Source organism: Giraffa tippelskirchi, chromosome 3 (genome assembly GCF_054371585.1).
Source record: "Giraffa tippelskirchi isolate mGirTip1 chromosome 3, T2T-mGirTip1v1.2.pri, whole genome shotgun sequence".
NCBI lineage: Eukaryota > Metazoa > Chordata > Mammalia > Artiodactyla > Giraffidae > Giraffa > Giraffa tippelskirchi.
In genome coordinates, this window is record NC_137277.1 from 178,432,700 (window position 1) to 178,449,959 (window position 17,260).

At 45.7% G+C, this 17,260-nt stretch overlaps 1 long non-coding RNA gene across 1 annotated transcript; it reads right to left on the reverse strand.

The window, feature by feature from the left end:
* Positions 1 to 565: 565 nt before the first annotated feature.
* LOC145543678 (uncharacterized) lies at positions 566 to 7,920 on the reverse strand. Its single transcript, XR_014080955.1, has 3 exons — positions 7,845 to 7,920; positions 7,441 to 7,634; positions 566 to 1,204 (listed from the first exon to the last, which is right to left on the reverse strand). It is a non-coding gene; the product is annotated as an uncharacterized LOC145543678 (long non-coding RNA).
* Positions 7,921 to 17,260: the final 9,340 nt, after the last annotated feature.

Genomic DNA, 17,260 nt, shown 5'->3' on the forward strand with positions numbered 1-17,260 from the left:
AGAGGATAAGATGGTTGGATGGCATCACTGACTCAATGGACATGGGTTTGAGTAAACTCCAGGAGTTGGTGATGGACAGGGAGGCCTGGCATGCTGCCATCCATGGGGTCGCAAAGAGTCTGACACGACTGAGCAACTGAACTGAACTGAACTGAACTGAGATTAGTTCTCTTTCTTTTTGTCATCTCCAGAGATAGTCATTATTATTATTAATTTCTAGTGTTTCCTTCCCATGTATTCTATACATATCTAAATAGAAATGTGTACTGTTATACAGATCCTTATTTAAGACACAACACATTTATTGACAGTTACATATTGTGCTTTTTTTAACTTAACAATGAATCTTGGAGATCATTTCACAGTGGCACATATAGATCTACCTCATTCTTTTTAACAGCTGCATACTATTCCATTTTGTCCAAATGCCCCCATACTGAGGCCTATTTAGATTGTTTGCAGTTTTGTGCTGTTGCCAACAATTCTGCAACAAATATCCTTGTATGAATTTATTTGTACATATCAAGCTGCTTTGACAAATACTTGAAAAGTAATTAGAACCATATAAGAACAAGAGCTTTATTTATTTATTTATTTTGGCCACACCACATGGCATGTGAGATCTTAGTTCCCCCGCCAGGAAAGGAACCTTCACCCCCTGCAGTGGAAGCTCCGAGTCTTAACCCCTGGAGCCCCAGCGAAGTCCCAAGAGCTTTTATAATTGGGATGATTGCATTTATCTTCTTTCATCCCTGCCTTCTACTTTATCGAACCTGAACTCCAGACCATCAGTGCTTTTTAGTGGGCCGGAAAGTTCTTCATCACTTGCTCATCACTCAAACAGGCCATGACCTGGGCTAAGGGAGGCTGAGTGTAATGATTGTAAACCCATCAGGACAGTGCTGTCCACGCCAAGCCAGAGGTTCCCAGGAGATGTTCTATTCCAACTGCTAGAGCAAGTGGTGATGTGCAGCACCCTGATGACTGCAGGGGTAGCCAAAAGTCCTGATTCTGGGATGACCTTGGCCAATCACGATGTGACTGATGTGCTGTTTAGCTAGATCAGAACTGCCCTGTTCTGACCAGGAGAGGGCAGTAGTAAGCTGCCTTGCGTTTCTGCCAGGCTCATGGAAGGTTCCCCTCCCTGAACAAGGAGCTTCTGTCTGGAGCAGCTCCACAGAGCCGGGCAGCCAGGTATGTCTCCCTGTGCATGAAGAAGAAAGGCATATTAGAGGGAATCTGGTAGAATATGTGTTGAGGACAATAGAGGAGAAAATAAAATCAAGGTAACTCCCTCCCCTTATGAAAATAGCTTCATTTTTTCTCATAAATATCAACATAATATACACACATTATATACATTTCAAACAATACATGACAGTACAAAGAAGAAAAAAACACCTGAAATCCCATGACCTAGGATAACCATTGTTCACATTGTTGGCAATATTTTTGTAACCTGCTTTTTTTTTAAGCTCAGAAAATGATGTGAACATCCATCTTTGTCAATACCTCAAATGTTAGAGAGGCCTCAGAACTTGAACTTACATAAATGCTTCTTCAGTTTTCCCACCCAAGTTACCCCAAAGGCAGAGAAGATGAATGCATTGCTGGGCGAGTGGTGTGTGAGACAGTGTGTGTGATGCTGGGATGAGCAGGAGAATCTTCTTTGAAATATTGTGCTTTTACCTTAAACGTTCACATTTTGTGTTTTACATTATAATATTTGGCAAACTACTCCATGTTTATTTTAATTTAAAAAGATTGTGTCTTCTGTGCTTCTAGTCTTTATAATATTCTGTTGTATATATGTACTATCATCTATTAAACAAAACACAGTGTTGAACATGTCAGTCATTTCCAATTTTTTTCCCAATATAAACACTACTGCAATGAGCATTCTTATCCAAATGTATTTTTTTGGTCTGAATTATATCATTGGAATAGAGTTCAAGAATAGGCATTTACATACCCTTTTTTTAAAAAAATAATTAATTTCACTCTGTCAGGCCTTAGTTGCAGCACACAGAATCTTCCATTTCAGCACTTGGACTCTCTAGTTGTGGCGTGCTCAGTACTTGTGACATGTGGGCTTAGTTGCTCCTCAGCACGTGGGATCTTAGTTCCCTGATCAGGGATTAAACTCAAGTCCCCTGCATTGCAAGGCAGATTCTTAACCACTGGACCACCAAGGAAGTCCCCAGAACTGGCATTTTTAAAAATAAAGATGCACTTTGCCTCCTCAATGCTTTTGAAAATTGGGTACACATGATGAAAAGGGTGCTGATGGGAAGAAGCTTGTTCCCTTAAACTTTCTCTTGTAGTTCTTGTTGTTGTTGTTCAGTTGCTAAGTCGTGTCTGACCCTTTGTGACCCCATGGACTACAGCATGCCCCGTCTTTCACTATCTCATGTGCACTGAGACGGTGATGCTATCTAACCATCTCATCCTCTGCTGCCCCCTTCTCCTTTTGCCTTCAATCTTTCCTAGCATCAGGGTCTTTTCCAATGAGTTGGCTCTTCGCATCAGGTGGCCAAAGTACTGGAGCTTCAGCATCAATCCTGCCAACAAATATTCAGCATTGATTTCCTTTAGGATGGACTGGTTTGATCTCCTCGAAGTCCAAGGAACTCTCAAGAGTCTTCTCCAGCTGGCACCTTTTAGTGGCCTGGTTCTAGGCTTGGACCCAACCCCTCTTTTGCATTTGGCACAAAATGATTACATGGCTGCTTGGTGCCCAGCACTGTGCTAAGTAAGATCTTCTTTCCACCTTATCTCATTCAGTCTTAACTACCTGGTAGGGTAGGCATTATTATTCCTGTTTTATAGAGGAGGAAGCCAGTTCAGTGAATCCATGTGTTCTGGCCAAGGTTACACAGCTAATAATTGAATGTGTAGGTGTCTTGATTAGGAAGCCTAGTAAAGGGACTTTATCAGCCTAGTAAACAGGACACTTTGACTGCAGACTTGTTCCTAAGATGGTTGTCTAAAAAACATTTTAGGTATAAGGAAAAACAACCCCCACCCCACCCCCACAAACCACTAAAGCTATTTTAAGTTTGAGAAAAAGCAAGGAGGGTAATGGTGGAAGAGAGAATTATATGAACACAGAGAAATCTCTTGGAACCTAAAAGGAGAAGTAATTGGTCTCATGAGAAAAGAAGCAACTCTTCTGTCTCTCTCTTTTGTTCTCTCTTTCTCGGAGAGGTCACAGCCTCTGTTCCCATCTGAGTCAACCTCATTCTTCTTGAGTAGATCAGTTTCTCTGGTCCCCCATGAATGTGACTTTCTCCCAGCTCCCAACTTTATATCCCCTCAGTTTAAGCATGTAGTTCAGACAGAACTAGGATCTCTTCACTTCTAAACCCAAATCCCCAGGAGAGAGAATCTGATCTGATTATGCTGCAATACACATCTACTTCTGGTCCAACCAGTTGTATAGTTGGAGGGCAGGGTTCAGTACAAACACGGCTGTTAGGGAAGGGTAGGCGTCAGTTCTTACAGAAAGATCATTGTTGCTGGGCAGATTCCTATAAAGATATATGTTTATGTCTACTATGACTCTCTATCTATAGAATCCAAATATTAATCTGCTCTCCTTTGGATGTGTGACCAGAGCTCAACTCAAGGTGACTTAAACAAAAAAAGAGAATTTATTGTCTCTAAGAGAATAGGCAAGGGGTTAGATTTAGGTACATATAGATACACTTGCTCAAAAGTACCATTAGGAACCTATCTCTTTCTGTTCCTCAGGCCTTTTTCTGCTTTTGCTTCCTTTCTAGGCAAGCTTTCTCCTCTTGGCGGTGATGCAGCCACTAGCAGCTCTAGGCTTGTATTCTCATGACTTAGCTTCCTCTGAGGAAAGCAAATTTTTTCTTCCCAATCCTTTCAGCTCTGATTGGCTTTGATTGACTTACAAGCCCATCTTGAACCAATCACCGTGGCCTTGGGATAGTTGCCTCAGATTGGCTAGTCCTGGGCCACATGACCATTCCTAGAGTTCAGATGGGGAAGCCACCTTGAGTGGGGGAAGGACAGTTTCCCAAAGGAAAAATGGGAAGCTCTTAACAGAGATTCCAGAACCTACTAGTTTAAAACAGCAGATTGGATTTGCACCAATGACCTCCTAAGTATGTTAAAGAATCCTGGTAGAGGGGGAAGAGATGCCTTTCATTCTTTTATTCAATATATGTTTATTGAGGGTTCCATATGTGCTCAACATATACGTAAAAAACTAGGCTCAGGGGATCCAATAGTTAATGAGATGGACAAGGTCCTTGCTGTCACGGAGCTTAAATTCCAGCAGTGGACCAACAAATAAATGTATCTTGAGCACTCACTATGTACAAAATAGTTTCAACTACTTTCTTTCCCCTCCCTTCCATATAAAGAGAGAGAAAATGTGGCCTTTCCCTCTAAGAGGAGTTTACAATATAACAAGGCAGATGAAATAGTGATAAGTAATAAGGGGGGATGAGCATGGGGAACACATGTACACCCATGGCTGATTCATGTGAAGTATGGCAAAAAACCACTACAATATTGTAAAGTAATTAGCCTCCAATTAAAATAAATAAATTAAAAAAAAAAAGTAATAAGAACAAATGGTAAGCGCCCAGAGAGTTACACAAACAAGAAAGGGCTCTGAGACAGGGCTGTGCTGAGGCGGAATACTACTACAATGGCAATAATAATAATAACAATAATGGGTAGCACTCATTCAGTGTGTGCTGGATGCCAGGCACTATGCTAAGAGCGTTCTGAGCACTATCTCCTTTAACCCCAATAACAACCTTATGAAGAAAGTACCCTGTCTTACAAAGGAAGGAATTGGGGCCCAGAGAGGTGAAGTCAGTTTCCCAAGAGCACGCAGCCAGAGGTCACAGAGTCAGCACTTGAACCCAGGTCTCTCTGACTTCAGAGCCCATCACTTTAACTATCATATAGTTCTGGGCCTAGAAAGAAGGGCAGGGGGTTTAGGGCCAGGAAATGGGGGTCTGTAGTGTTCCTGGGGTGGGGGTCGGGGCAGAGGGCAAGGAGCCAGCAGGAGCAGGCTTTGTTCTTCCGGCTACACTGAGGGCTTCTCTGAGTCTCCATACATGGCAGAAAGTGGCCGTCCCCAGCTTTGGGGCTGGTGTCTGACTCCCTGGTGCTGATTACAAACTGGCAGCCCTGTAGGTCAAATATGATGCACAAGATATTCTTAGTCGGTGGCATTAAAAAATGAATTATTGCCCAATATTTGAAAATTGGGAAATCTCACATGAAAGTATGGAAAATCACAATATCTGACAAGTCTGGACCTGTATTCCCATGGCAACCATCTGTTCGAGTAGAGTAACAGCTGCTGTCATAGACAAGGCCCACAGTCTCCATGAGCCACCATCGCCCATTCCCTGTTGTCTCTCCTTGGGCTGTTCCACTCATTATCATTACTGATGTGACCCTGGGGTAGTGTTTGCACTACAGTCACTATGCCCCAGTTTCAGAGTCCCAGAAGACAGAATACAGCTCAGCTTGGGTCAAATGTACACCTCTGGTTCAAACACTGTGAGGATTTCAGGGCAGGCTTTAGTGAGATCGTGAGCCTAAGGGCACCTCTCCGTGAGGTCTGTGGGCAACAGTGGTCCTCAAGAAAAGAACTGCAGCTGGACAGACACTCCCAGACAAATCTAGTACAAAGGGGGAAGAAATGAAGCCTGAGAGCCTACTTGTGAGACATGTAATAATCTAGGCTGCAGGTCATGATGAAGACCTGAAGTGGAGCAGAAACAATGGGAATGGAGGAGAAAGGAGGCAATTGATGAGATGCTAAGGGTATGGTGATTTGTGGGCAGGGCAGGAAGATGGCAAAGACAACGTTTGAGCCTCTGGCTTGGATAACAGGGTAAAAAGTGGTGTCATTCATCAAGATGGGGAACCCAGGAGGAAGAGCAGGTTATCGGGGAAGTAGAGCTGGGTTTAGGGTGTGTTGAGCCTGCTGTGCCTGGGGTCATGCAAATAGAGCTGCTTGGTGGCATTTGGTAGAAGATCTAGGCTGAAGATATGATCTGGGAAAGTGTTAGTCGCTCAGTCGTGTCCGACTCTTTGCGACCCCTTGGACTGTAGCCTGCCAGGCTCCTCCGTCCATGGACTTTTCCAGGCAAGAATACTGGAGTAGGTTGCCATTTCCTTCTCCAGGGTATCTTCCTGACCATAGGGATTGAACCCTGGTCTTCCGCATTGCAGGCAGATTCTTTACTGTCTGAGCCACCAGGGAAGTGACCAGCGAAGAGGTGGAAGTTAAAGACCTGGGAACAGATTAAACCTGGGAAGGGGCTTGAAGATAGGAAGGGAAGACAGCTAAGAGCAGAGCCATGAGGAGCAAAGCTGAACAGGGAGAGCAGCCAATACCCAGAGTGCTGGTCTCAGGGGAAGGAGGAGAACCAGGGGGCTGTGGTCTGACAGAAGCCCCAGGAGGAAGAGTTTAAAGAAGGGGGTTGTCAAAGTGCCAAGTGGTCAGAATGTTTGCAGAGGGCAAGAAGGAATGGCCTGGAGACAGTGTTTGGGATTTGGCAACTAAGAAGCCACTGATGACTGACGGCAGTGGAGTGGTTGGGCTGAAGGCAAGGTGCAGGGGCTGAGAAATGATTGGGCAGGGAAGATGGGAGGCAGGGTGTCAGCTCTCCCTGGGACTGGGGCGTGCCAGCAAGGAGAGAGTTTGTCCCAGAGCGAAGAGTTTGTGTCAAACAAGATTCCATGGGAAGGCCTGGCGGCAGGCTAGAGACCCAGGTGTAGCTCTTGTCTTATTCTGAGTGCAGAAGGGTCTGGAAAGGACTCAGATGCCCCGCGCTGTCTTGTTTATGGAGCCTGAATGAAAGCCTCTCCTAGGGGCCAGCAGAGGGAAGTTGCCCTGAGAGGAGGCCCCGGTTTTGAGGTTGGGTTTTGCTGGGTTTCCCCCACTCTGCATCTAGTTTCCTTGATCCACTGATTATCTCGGGCCGGTTTTGCTGAATGACTCAGGAGTTTAAGCAAGCTTTGCTTACTCGGTTTCACAGCTCTGGGGGAGGGGCGGTCGGATGCTTTCCTGATAACTGGGAAACAGTCATTGGATACTGAAAGGAGGACAATTAGGCCTCAGCTTCAGGGGCACAGAGAGAGAGGGAGGGAGAGAGAGAAGAGGGGAAGAAAAAGAAAAAAAAAAAAAGGGAAGGCTCTCTAAACAGGAAAGAATTTCAGTGCCTGGGCCTGGAAGCGAACAGTTGATTTTGGGCTCCATTGCCTCTCTGCCTCCTGCTGTGTCTTAATGAAAATAACAATATGCAACAGGTAGCGGCGGCTTTCACCCTCACCAGACAGACACTGTTCTAAGGGCCTAGGGGCTTTATCTCTGAAGTCTATTACTTCGATGATTCTGTTTGACACAAGGAAGTTGAGAGTTAGGGAGGTGAAGTCACTTGCCTGGGGCACCCAGCCAGTAACTGGAAGTTCTGCGACGTGACTGCCAAAAACCTGTGTTCTCTACCCCATGCGACTCTGCACTTCTGAGGCTGTGACTAGGTGACCCACAAGGCGGTGGGATTGGCCAGGGGCCTCTGCAGTGAAGCTCTCAGCAAATGACTGGAAAACAAGCTTCTCTCCGGCTCCGGTTTCTACTGGGAAGAAAGGGACAGGATCCTCTCAGCTTGTTCTGAGGCTCCTTGTCACCTGAGACACCCTTCAGAGCTCCCTCCCCTGAGCGTCTAAGCTCAGGAATAAAGAGCCTATTCACTGGGCCTCCCATAGCTGGTCTGGAAGTGGCCAGGCAGCAGCCTGCGGTTAGTCCCCCTCCTCCAGCCTTGCCCCTCCCTCTGGACACCTGGTACCTCTTTCTTGCGTCCCTGAGCCCAGGGTGCCTGAGGCCCACACGCGGTATCGCTTTCTGTCTAAACTGTCCCCCAAGCAGGCAGTTTTGTGTGCTGCCTGCCCCCCTGTCAGTGCCCTGTTCCAAGGGTTCCTGTGGAATCCAGGCTCCGGTAAACACCCAAAGAGGAGGAAGTGGGCCAAGCCATGAGCCTACGATTGCATCAGGACTGACGCACTCCCTGCCTTTTCCCCCACCTCGGTCTCCAGAGGAGCCCTTGGGGCCAGGCCCAGGCCCTTTCCACCTTCATTCAGCCCAGGAGAGAGGCTCAGGCCAAGGTGAAGAAGGGGTTGCTGGGGAGGGAATGTAGATTAAACTGCCCTCTCCTTAGCTTGGGAGAGAAACAGCCAACACATGTGAAAGATAGAGGCGATGCAAAGGTGGAGTGGTCAGAGGAGAGGGTCCAAAGAGGCTGGGAAAGTAATGTTTACAGAGTTTCTACGGAGTGCCACGTAACAATAACAACAGTACTATCTGACTTAGGGACACATCAGGCACTAGATCAGGGGATTCCGTAATAAAAAGTAACTAGCACTTTTTGTCTGGAGGTGCTATATGGTTCATCTGTCTTATCCCATCTAATTCTCACATCACTTATGTGTTGTATGATTATAATGATTCTTTTTTTTTTTAAATCGGAGGATAATTGCTTTACAATGTTGTGTTGGTTTCTGCTATACAACAACGTGAATCAGCTGTAAGTATACATATGTCCCCTCCCTCTTGAGCCTCCCTCAAACCCACCCCCACCCCATCCCTCTAGGTCATCACAGAGCACCAAGCTGAGCTCCCTGTGCTATACAGCAACTTCCCACTAATTAGCTGTTTTACACATGGTAGCGTATATACATGTCTGTGCTACTCTCTCAATTCGTCCCACGTTCTTCTTCCCCCGCTGTGTTCACAGGTCCGTTCTCTACGTTCTCTATGTCTGCGTCTCTATTCCTGCCCTGCAAATAAGTTCATTGGCACCATTTTTCTAGATTCCATATATATGTGTTAATATACAATATTTTTCTCTTTTTGACTTACTTCACTCTGTATTTCAGAGTCTAGATTCATAGGATGATTCTTTTACACGTGAGGAAAGTAAGACTCAGAGGGTTTAAAGTCCAGAATTACGTCACAGTTGGGCACTGGAGCAACAGGCTTTGGATCTGGTTCTGTCTGTTCTTTCATTCATCATTCTATAGTAATTAATGTAATTTTTCTCAACAGGAGTAGGGCAGTTATTGTTAGCTTTGGTTTATAGATGGTGAAACTGAGGCTCAGATAAGTGAGTTGACATGTCTGAAACCCACAGTGCAAATCTCAACTCTTGTCACCCTTAATTTCAGGCCCTCATGCTGAATTCTTTGGGCCCAAGAAGAAGGAACTCTTGCTAGAGTGTCTCTAAGAGTCCTGGTCAATGCAGTGTGAGCTTGTTTCTGCCCTCCCTACAAGGTCACCTCTCTGGGCAGTGATAGAATCAACACCCGCCTTGGTGAAGTCACTTGTCACACTGGCTTGTGGTCATCTGCTGACCCAACTTTCCCTCTGGACTGCCAGCTCTCTGAGGGCCAATTCTGGCTATTCGGTCATCTCTCTGAACTGCTAGTGCCTGGTCCAGAGGAGGGTTTGTTGGAATGAATAAATGGATTCAATTGAGGGGCCGAGATTTGAACCTAGGTCTTTTGGGCTCTGGCAGAGCCATTCCCACACTCTCACCCTGCTGCAGGCTCCCTTCAGCAGTGAGGCCTCTTTACACAAGCCTAAAAGCAAATACCCAAGGCAAGAGGTCAGCTGATTTAGAATCCTTTCCCTCTCCTCCCCTTTCCTTTTCCAGAAGTCAAGGAGAAACATGAAAAACTCCAATGTGCCCTGAACCAGTCTCAACCCGCCAAGTCAAGGAATGTAAAGGTGAGGAGTTGCCATGGTAACATCAGAGCCAGGTGTGCTGGTGAATACTCAGTTCCTGCAGGGAAGTCATGCCCGGTGCTTGTCTGAGGATTTTATGATTTCTGGTTATAGGGGAGCCGCATTTCATTTGTTTCTCTTAATGGGACCTTACAGGAGACTTTTGTTTCTCATTGCTTCCATTTACTTCTAAGTGGAAAGGGAGAGGAAAGAAAAATCCCCTCCCCGCCTGCTCAGAGAAATGCCAAAAAACACCAGCAGTCCCATTAGAGGCTCTGCCACCGCTGGTCATGAAACTCCATCATCACTTAAATCGCTCTATTTTAAAGGTTTGTGAAAACTGCACCAAATTGATTTTTCCCATATCACTTCTATCTGTTATTTCTGTGGTTTCTCTTCTTCAGTGCTGCATTTCCTGGGAGCAAGAGAGCAAGTCTACATGGAAACTTGAGGTACTCTGATGTGGTTTGGGAACCAAAAAATAATTGTTTAAGAGGTTACCAAATTGTTTTTTTCCCCCCCGCCTTTTACTTACTGACATACTTATTTTATTTTATTTTTTAACCTTGGGTCTGTTGAAAGGGCTTTGGCTCACAGAGTGCAAACTTAACTTAGCTTCTGGTCATGATCACTGCTGAGCAGAGATCTTATAAACACAAGGATGGAAAGAGCCTTAGAAGTCACCTGGCTCAGAGGTCCCAGAAGTTTAAAAAGTGGGGAAGGGGATCCAGGTATGGTTGCTAGCTTTTAGTTTGTCCAAACAAAAACATTAAAGAAAAACAACTATCATTTACTACAACCACTACTTCATGAAAGGAAGGATATTTTATTACCAAAAAAGGTAGGAAGAGTATACTGTCAGAATGAAAGCCTGTTCCTTAAAATGAATAAATTTAGCATATGAAATTTACCTTTTATGTTTTTGAAATTTACCTTTTTATCCTTAATTTTCTGCAGTCTCCATCCACAAGCGCCAGTCTTAGCACAGACATTTGAGAAACCACTGGTTTGGTTTACTGTTTCTACCAGCAGTTCTTGGCGATAGTGTCTTGGGCTCTGCTTAGTTATTTCTAGTGGCTGGAGTGCTCATTACTTTCCCTTTTTGGATAACTGAACCTGTTTCTTCTTTTTCCTCTCCCCTCTCTTGCCTGCCCTTCTTCAGGTTGGTTATTCTCCTTCTTATATTCTCCCTTATCTCCCCTGCAGTTACCACTTTTGTAGCATTTATCTTATACTGTTGTACTCCCTGGGTGATACATCCATGGACAACTAGACTGTCAGTTCCTTGGGGGAAGGGTCTACATCAGTTTGCTGCTGGATCCTCTGGCTCATCACTGGTAGAAGCTCATTACTAATTGTTGACTGAAGAAATGAACTTCTACCCACCAGACTAATGATATCATGAAATAATGGTAATAATAATCATGAAAATAACACATTAATTGGGACTTCCCTGATGGTCCAGGGGTTAAGACTCTGCTCCCAATGCAGGGGGGCCAGTTCGATCCCTGGTCAAGGAACTAGATCCCACATGCCACAACTAAGAGTTTGCATGATGCAACTAAAGACCCAGTGTAGCCAAATAAATAAATGGTGGGTATGTTTGCATACTCATATGTGTCCGACTCTGTGACCACATGGATTGTAGCCCACCAGGCTCCTTTGTCCATGGAATTTTCCAGGCAAGAACACTGGAGTGGGTTGCCATTTCCTATTCCAGGAAATAAATATTTTAAATAAATATTTTAAAAAAGTGTACTATAGCCTAAGCGCTTTGTGTGATTTAAATCAGGGTCAGGCTTTTATGTTAGGGCATTTGGAATAAGATGAAAATGATCATCTATGCGGCATGGTGCTTTAAAAGGAACTGTTTCTCTCGGAATTTATCCTACAGAATTCCTCTAAGAGGAATCCAAGATGTATGTGCAGAAATATCCATTCCAGTACTGCTTGTGTTAGCAAAAAAATGGAAACAATCCAAGTACCTATCATTAAGGAACCTGTTAAATTATAGTTTAGCCATACTACATAGGCAGCCTTTAAAAGAATAATGTAGATCTAAATGCAACTGACATGGGAAACTGTCCAAGGCATATTGCTAAGAGAAACAATCTCATTTCTATTAAACACGCACACACGTGCGTGCATATAGGAATACACCAAAAAATATGAATGTACAGAGAAAGATAGGAACAATATAATACAAATTGTTAATGGTTTTCTTTCTTTAGGTATGATTATGGGGGACTTTTACTTTATTAAGCATTCATCTCTATAATTAAAAAAAATTTTTATAAGAAGCATATATTATTTTTTAACAGCCTTATTATTATTATTGACCACACCACTAAACTTGTAGGATCTTAGTTCCCTGATCAGAGATTGAACCTGGGCCCTGGCCATGAAAGCACTGCCTCCTAACCACTGGACTGCCAGGCAATTCCCTTAGCAGCCTTAAAGTAGAATTTACATATTATAAAAGGTGCATATAATTTTTAAGGCTGGGGTTGGGAGTTAGAACAAAGCTAGAAGGAAAGGCTTCTGACACTGAGGCTTATCTAATATTTAGTTCTTTTGCTTGTCCTGTTCCCTTCCCCACAATGGGTCCTCCCACCCTCCTCAGGCCCTCTGGTGGCTCAGTGGTAAAGAATCTGCCTACAATGCAGGAGACTTGGGTTCAGTCCCAATCCCTGGGTTGGGAAGATTTCCTGGAAACCCACTCCAGTATTCTTGCCTGGGAAATTTCATGGATAGAGGAGCCCAGTGGGCTCCAGACCATGGGGTAACAAAGAGTCAGACAGGACCAACTGACTAAACAATAACAACCTTCCTCAGGCCCTCAATATCTTTAAGTGGCCTGGGAAACTTGTTTTCTTTATCTGGGCCTATGAGAAGATACACTAGGTGACTTCTGAAGTTCTTTCCAATATTAACTCTGGTAAGTTTGTAGCCCTTCTGCCCTTTCTCTCTCTCCTACCAAAATTGATTTTTAGGGAGGGGCTGATAATCCCATTCTCATTATTTAATACATGCAAATGGCTGGTAAGACCCAGTTTTCCCTTCTTGTGATATTTGCATTGTAATAAAAGATAAGCTATAATTTTGGCTTTCAGCCAAGAAGAAACCTTCAATTGTGTAGTTTATATGTACACAAGTTGAGGACAGAGTAGGTGATATGTTGATGGAGGCAGGGCAGAAAGCCACTGTGAGGGCAAAAAGTCAAGATTCTGGCCATGGCACCTGACAGAACTAAGACAACTGTGCACCATCGAGGAAGGAATCCTCTCAGTTTCACGATGTGACTTTGGTGGTGGTGGTGGTTCAGTCACTAAGTCGTGTCTGACTCTTGCGACCCCATGGACTGTAGCTAGCCAGGCTCCTCTGCCCATGGGATTCTCCAGGCAAGAATTCTGGAGTGGGTTGCCATTTCCTTCTCCAAATGTGACCTTGATTACCCCATTTAACCTGGTACTTTGAAGTCTCAGTGTGTAGAAACATTATCATGGTCAGAGACCATATATGAAACATTTATACACAGGCTTCCCTGATAGCTCAGTTGGTAAAGAATCTGCCTGCAATGCAGGAGACCCCAGTTCGATTCCTGGGCCGGGAAGATTCCCTGGAGAAAGGATAGGCTACCCACTTCAGTATTCTTGGGCTTCCCTTGTGGCTCAGCTGGTAAAGAATCCGCCTGCAATGTGGGAGACCTGGATTCAATCCCTGGGTTGGGAAGATACCCTGGAGAAGGGAAAGGCTACCAAATCCAGTATTCTGGCCTGGAGAATTCCATGGACTGTATAGCCTATGGGGTCACAAAGAGTAGGACACGACTGAGTGACTGTCACTTTCACAGACAATCTAAGTCACTCTGAAAGAAGTTGCCATAATAAAAGTTTACACCGTTAAACCAACCTCCCTCATGGAGGTAGATCATAACCACATTTGATCTCATTTGAGAAGCAGATGGTGTAGAGGTTGAGGGTATGGGGCTCAGGACAGATACTCTTCCGGTTCAAATCCTGCCTCTATCACATACTCCCTGGGTGACTGGTCAAGTGGCCTCTCTGTCATTCACTTCAGATAATAATTTCCACCTTCTAGGACTGTTGTGAAATTAAACTACTAAAAACCTATAAGCCTTCCCAGGTGGCTCAGTGGTAAAGAATCCGCCTGCCAATGCAGATGCCGCAGGAGACCCAGGTTGGATCCCTGGGTGGGGAAGATCCCCTAGAGTAGGCAAACCCACTCCAGTATTCTTGCCTGGGAAATCCCATGGAGGTGCCTGGTGGGTTTGCAAAGAGTCAGACATGACTTAGTGATTGAGGACGCAATACCTATAAAGTGAAGTTGATCAGTCGTGTCTGACTCTGTGCAACACCATGGACTGTAGCCTACCAGGCTCCTCCGTCCATAGGATTTTCCAGGTAAGGATACTGGAGTGGGTTGCCATTTCCTTCTCCAGGGGATCTTCCCGACCCAGGGATCGAACTCCGGTCTTCTGCGTTGCAGGCATATGCTTTACCATCTGAGCCACCAGGGAAGCCCATACCTATAAAGGGCTTAATACAATGGTGCCTCAGACATAGTAAGTCTCAATAAGTGTTAGCTGTGAGCATCATTACCTCCCAATCACTGCGTTCGCTGTGTAGGGAAATTTGCTACACTACTTCCAACAGCACTTGTTTCACTTCTTAATAAATTCTTTGGTATTTTCCAACTGCCCATCGGGGAAACTAACTCTCGAGGTTATCAGGAAACGCTGTGAACTGAACCGAGCAGTCAGAGCAGCGCCAAACTTAAAGTGCTGGCTCAGAGTCCTCCCCTGACTCTCAGCACCCCGTTCCCGGGGCCTCAGTTGCCCCATCTTTACTAAGATAAAATAAGGAGGTTGAGCCATGTTTCTAAACTTTTCCCTCTCCCTCGCTGCCAATCCTGAAGTCCTTTTCTTTCTGGATTTCTGACTGAAATCCAGTAACACCTGACGGCGGTGGAGAGGGGGATCCTGACAGCTGATGGGCCGCGGAGAAGGATCCAGAAGGAGGCTGGGGCCTTGCAGAGCACCCAGACCCAGCCTTGATTCCGCGGCAGCTTTCCCGCTCTTACCCGCACCGGGGGAGGGAATTTCTGACCCGCGGACCCATCCCGGGAGCCAGCCTGGACATCTCCCGGAATTCATAGCTCCTCTCCCTCCACACCGCGCTCCCCCTAGCAGCACGCGCCCAAGCTCTTCTGCTAGGAGCGGCCGAAGGCCGACTGCAGTCCAAGGGCCGACTGCCAGGTCTGCGCTGCTCTCGGAGGCTTCCCGCAGAAGCTGACTGACAGGGGCAGGGGCTGGGGAGTAGGTGCCCGCAGCCTGCGGTAACCCGCGCCCTGCCCCCTCGGCCTCCGCCCCTGTAAAGAGGGCTGTAAAATTCCGGAAGAGAGATTAGAGGCAGGGGATGGGTGGGGCGGTGAATCAGTACATTCTTTCCTCCTCCTGCCTCCCCTTCCCCCGTTATCACTTTGGGGAGGGTTGAGTCCTCTCTTGGCCTTCTCCTGACCGGTCCATTGGCAGGGTCCAGACGCGCTAAGCAGTGCTGGGCAGGGACCTCCTAAGCTCAGCTGAATTTTCAGGAGCCCGGACCGCTCATTTTGCAGCTCATAACCCCGTTTGGTTTCGGGTTGGGAAATTGGTCGTTGCTTCCCACTGGGTCACCGGCCTATCTGCATTTGTCAGTAGCTCGCATGTATTATTAGGCAAGCCCCGGCTCTGTCTTTTCTCCCTAAAACTTAGCAGTGTAAGCATACTTTATCTCCCGATAGTTAGGCAGAGAGGTTAGGTAACTTGCCCAAGGTCACACAGTGGCAGAGTCAGGAATAATCCCAGCTCTGTTGGTTCCCTAGATTTCCTACCAAACCCTGTAGCTTCCTTAACTTGAAGATTTTGAAAGGCAACATCTATTAGGGGATAGGGAAGTAACATGTATGGACTACCTCCTACCATGCTGGGTACTTTAAATATGTCTTTAAGGACTGAAAGCCGTTCAGTCTGTTGGACTCTGCGACCCCATGAACTATACAGTCCATGGAATTCTCCAGGGCAGAATACTGGAGTGGGTAGCTGTTCCTTCTCCAGGGGATCTTCCCAACCCAGGGATCGAACCCAGGTCTCCCACATTGGAGGCAGATTCTTTACCAGCTGAGCCACCAGGGAAGCCTTTACTGCTGCTGCTAAGTCGCTTCAGTCGTGTCCGACTCGGTGCGACCCCATAGACGGCAGCCCACCAGGCTCCGCCATCCCTGGGATTCTCCAGGCAAGAACACTGGAGTGGGTTGCCATTTCCTTCTCCAATGCATGAAAGTGAAAAGTGAAAGTGAAGTCGCTCAGTCGTGTCCGACTCTAGCGACCCCATGGACTGCAGCCTACCAGGCTCCTCCGTCCATGGGATTTTCCAGGCAAGAGTACTGGAGTGGGGTGCCATTGCCTTCTCCGAGGGAAGCCTTTAGGATTTATTTTTTCACAGCAACCCCCTGAGATAGATGTGATCATCACTGCCCTATCACACAACAGGCAACTTTAAGTTTTTGTGTTTTTTTTTTTGATATGGATCATTTTTAAAGTCTTTATTGAATTTGTTACAATATTGATTCTATTTTATGTTTTGGGGTTTTGGCCAGGAGGCATGTGAGATCTTAGCTCCCTGACAAGGAATCAAACCTGCACCCTCTCCATTGGAAGGTGGGGTCTTAACCACTGGACCACCAGGGAAGCAACTTTAGAAGTTGGGAATTTGTGGGGCTGAGCTGGGATTCCTGTAGAGTAATAGTATAAAACCACAGTTAATGTCTGTGTAGTGCTTGGCAATTTACAGAGCACTTTCAAGATCTTCATTTCAGAGCTACCCCATTTCACAGATGAGGACAGAGGTTCATTCCTGAAGTTAAGTCATCTGTCCAAGATCACAAAACTGTAGAGCCTGCAGTTTTGAAATAAACTCCATAGAGTCAGTAGTAGCGAAGCTCATGCCTTTGGCTCATCCCACAGTTCCATGTACCACTCTAACAATTGTAATAATATCTAACGTTTATTGAACACTTACTATGTGTCCAGTATGGTGCTACCTGAATTATATACACTAGTCCTGTAATGCTCAAAACTAGGTCATGAGGTAAGTACTGTTGCCTTTTCCATTTTACAGATGGAGAAATTGAGACTAGATGAAGTAACTTCCCAAAGTTACACAGCAATAAAATGGCAATGCAAGGATGCCTGATGAAATAGTCTAGGGTCTCACGGTGGGAACCAGGCACCTGTGTTGTGCCCCCACTTCTATGTAAAACCACTTCCCTAAGGGTCTCGGTTTCTTCGCCACACTACCGTTATTTCTTTCTCTAACCCCTCTGTGTGGCAGGCCCACACGGCTCCTGCTCTCAAGGAGCTAATGCTTCATAAATTCATTTGAGAAGACCGCCAAATTTGCCTCACAGGGGCGCTGGAAGGAT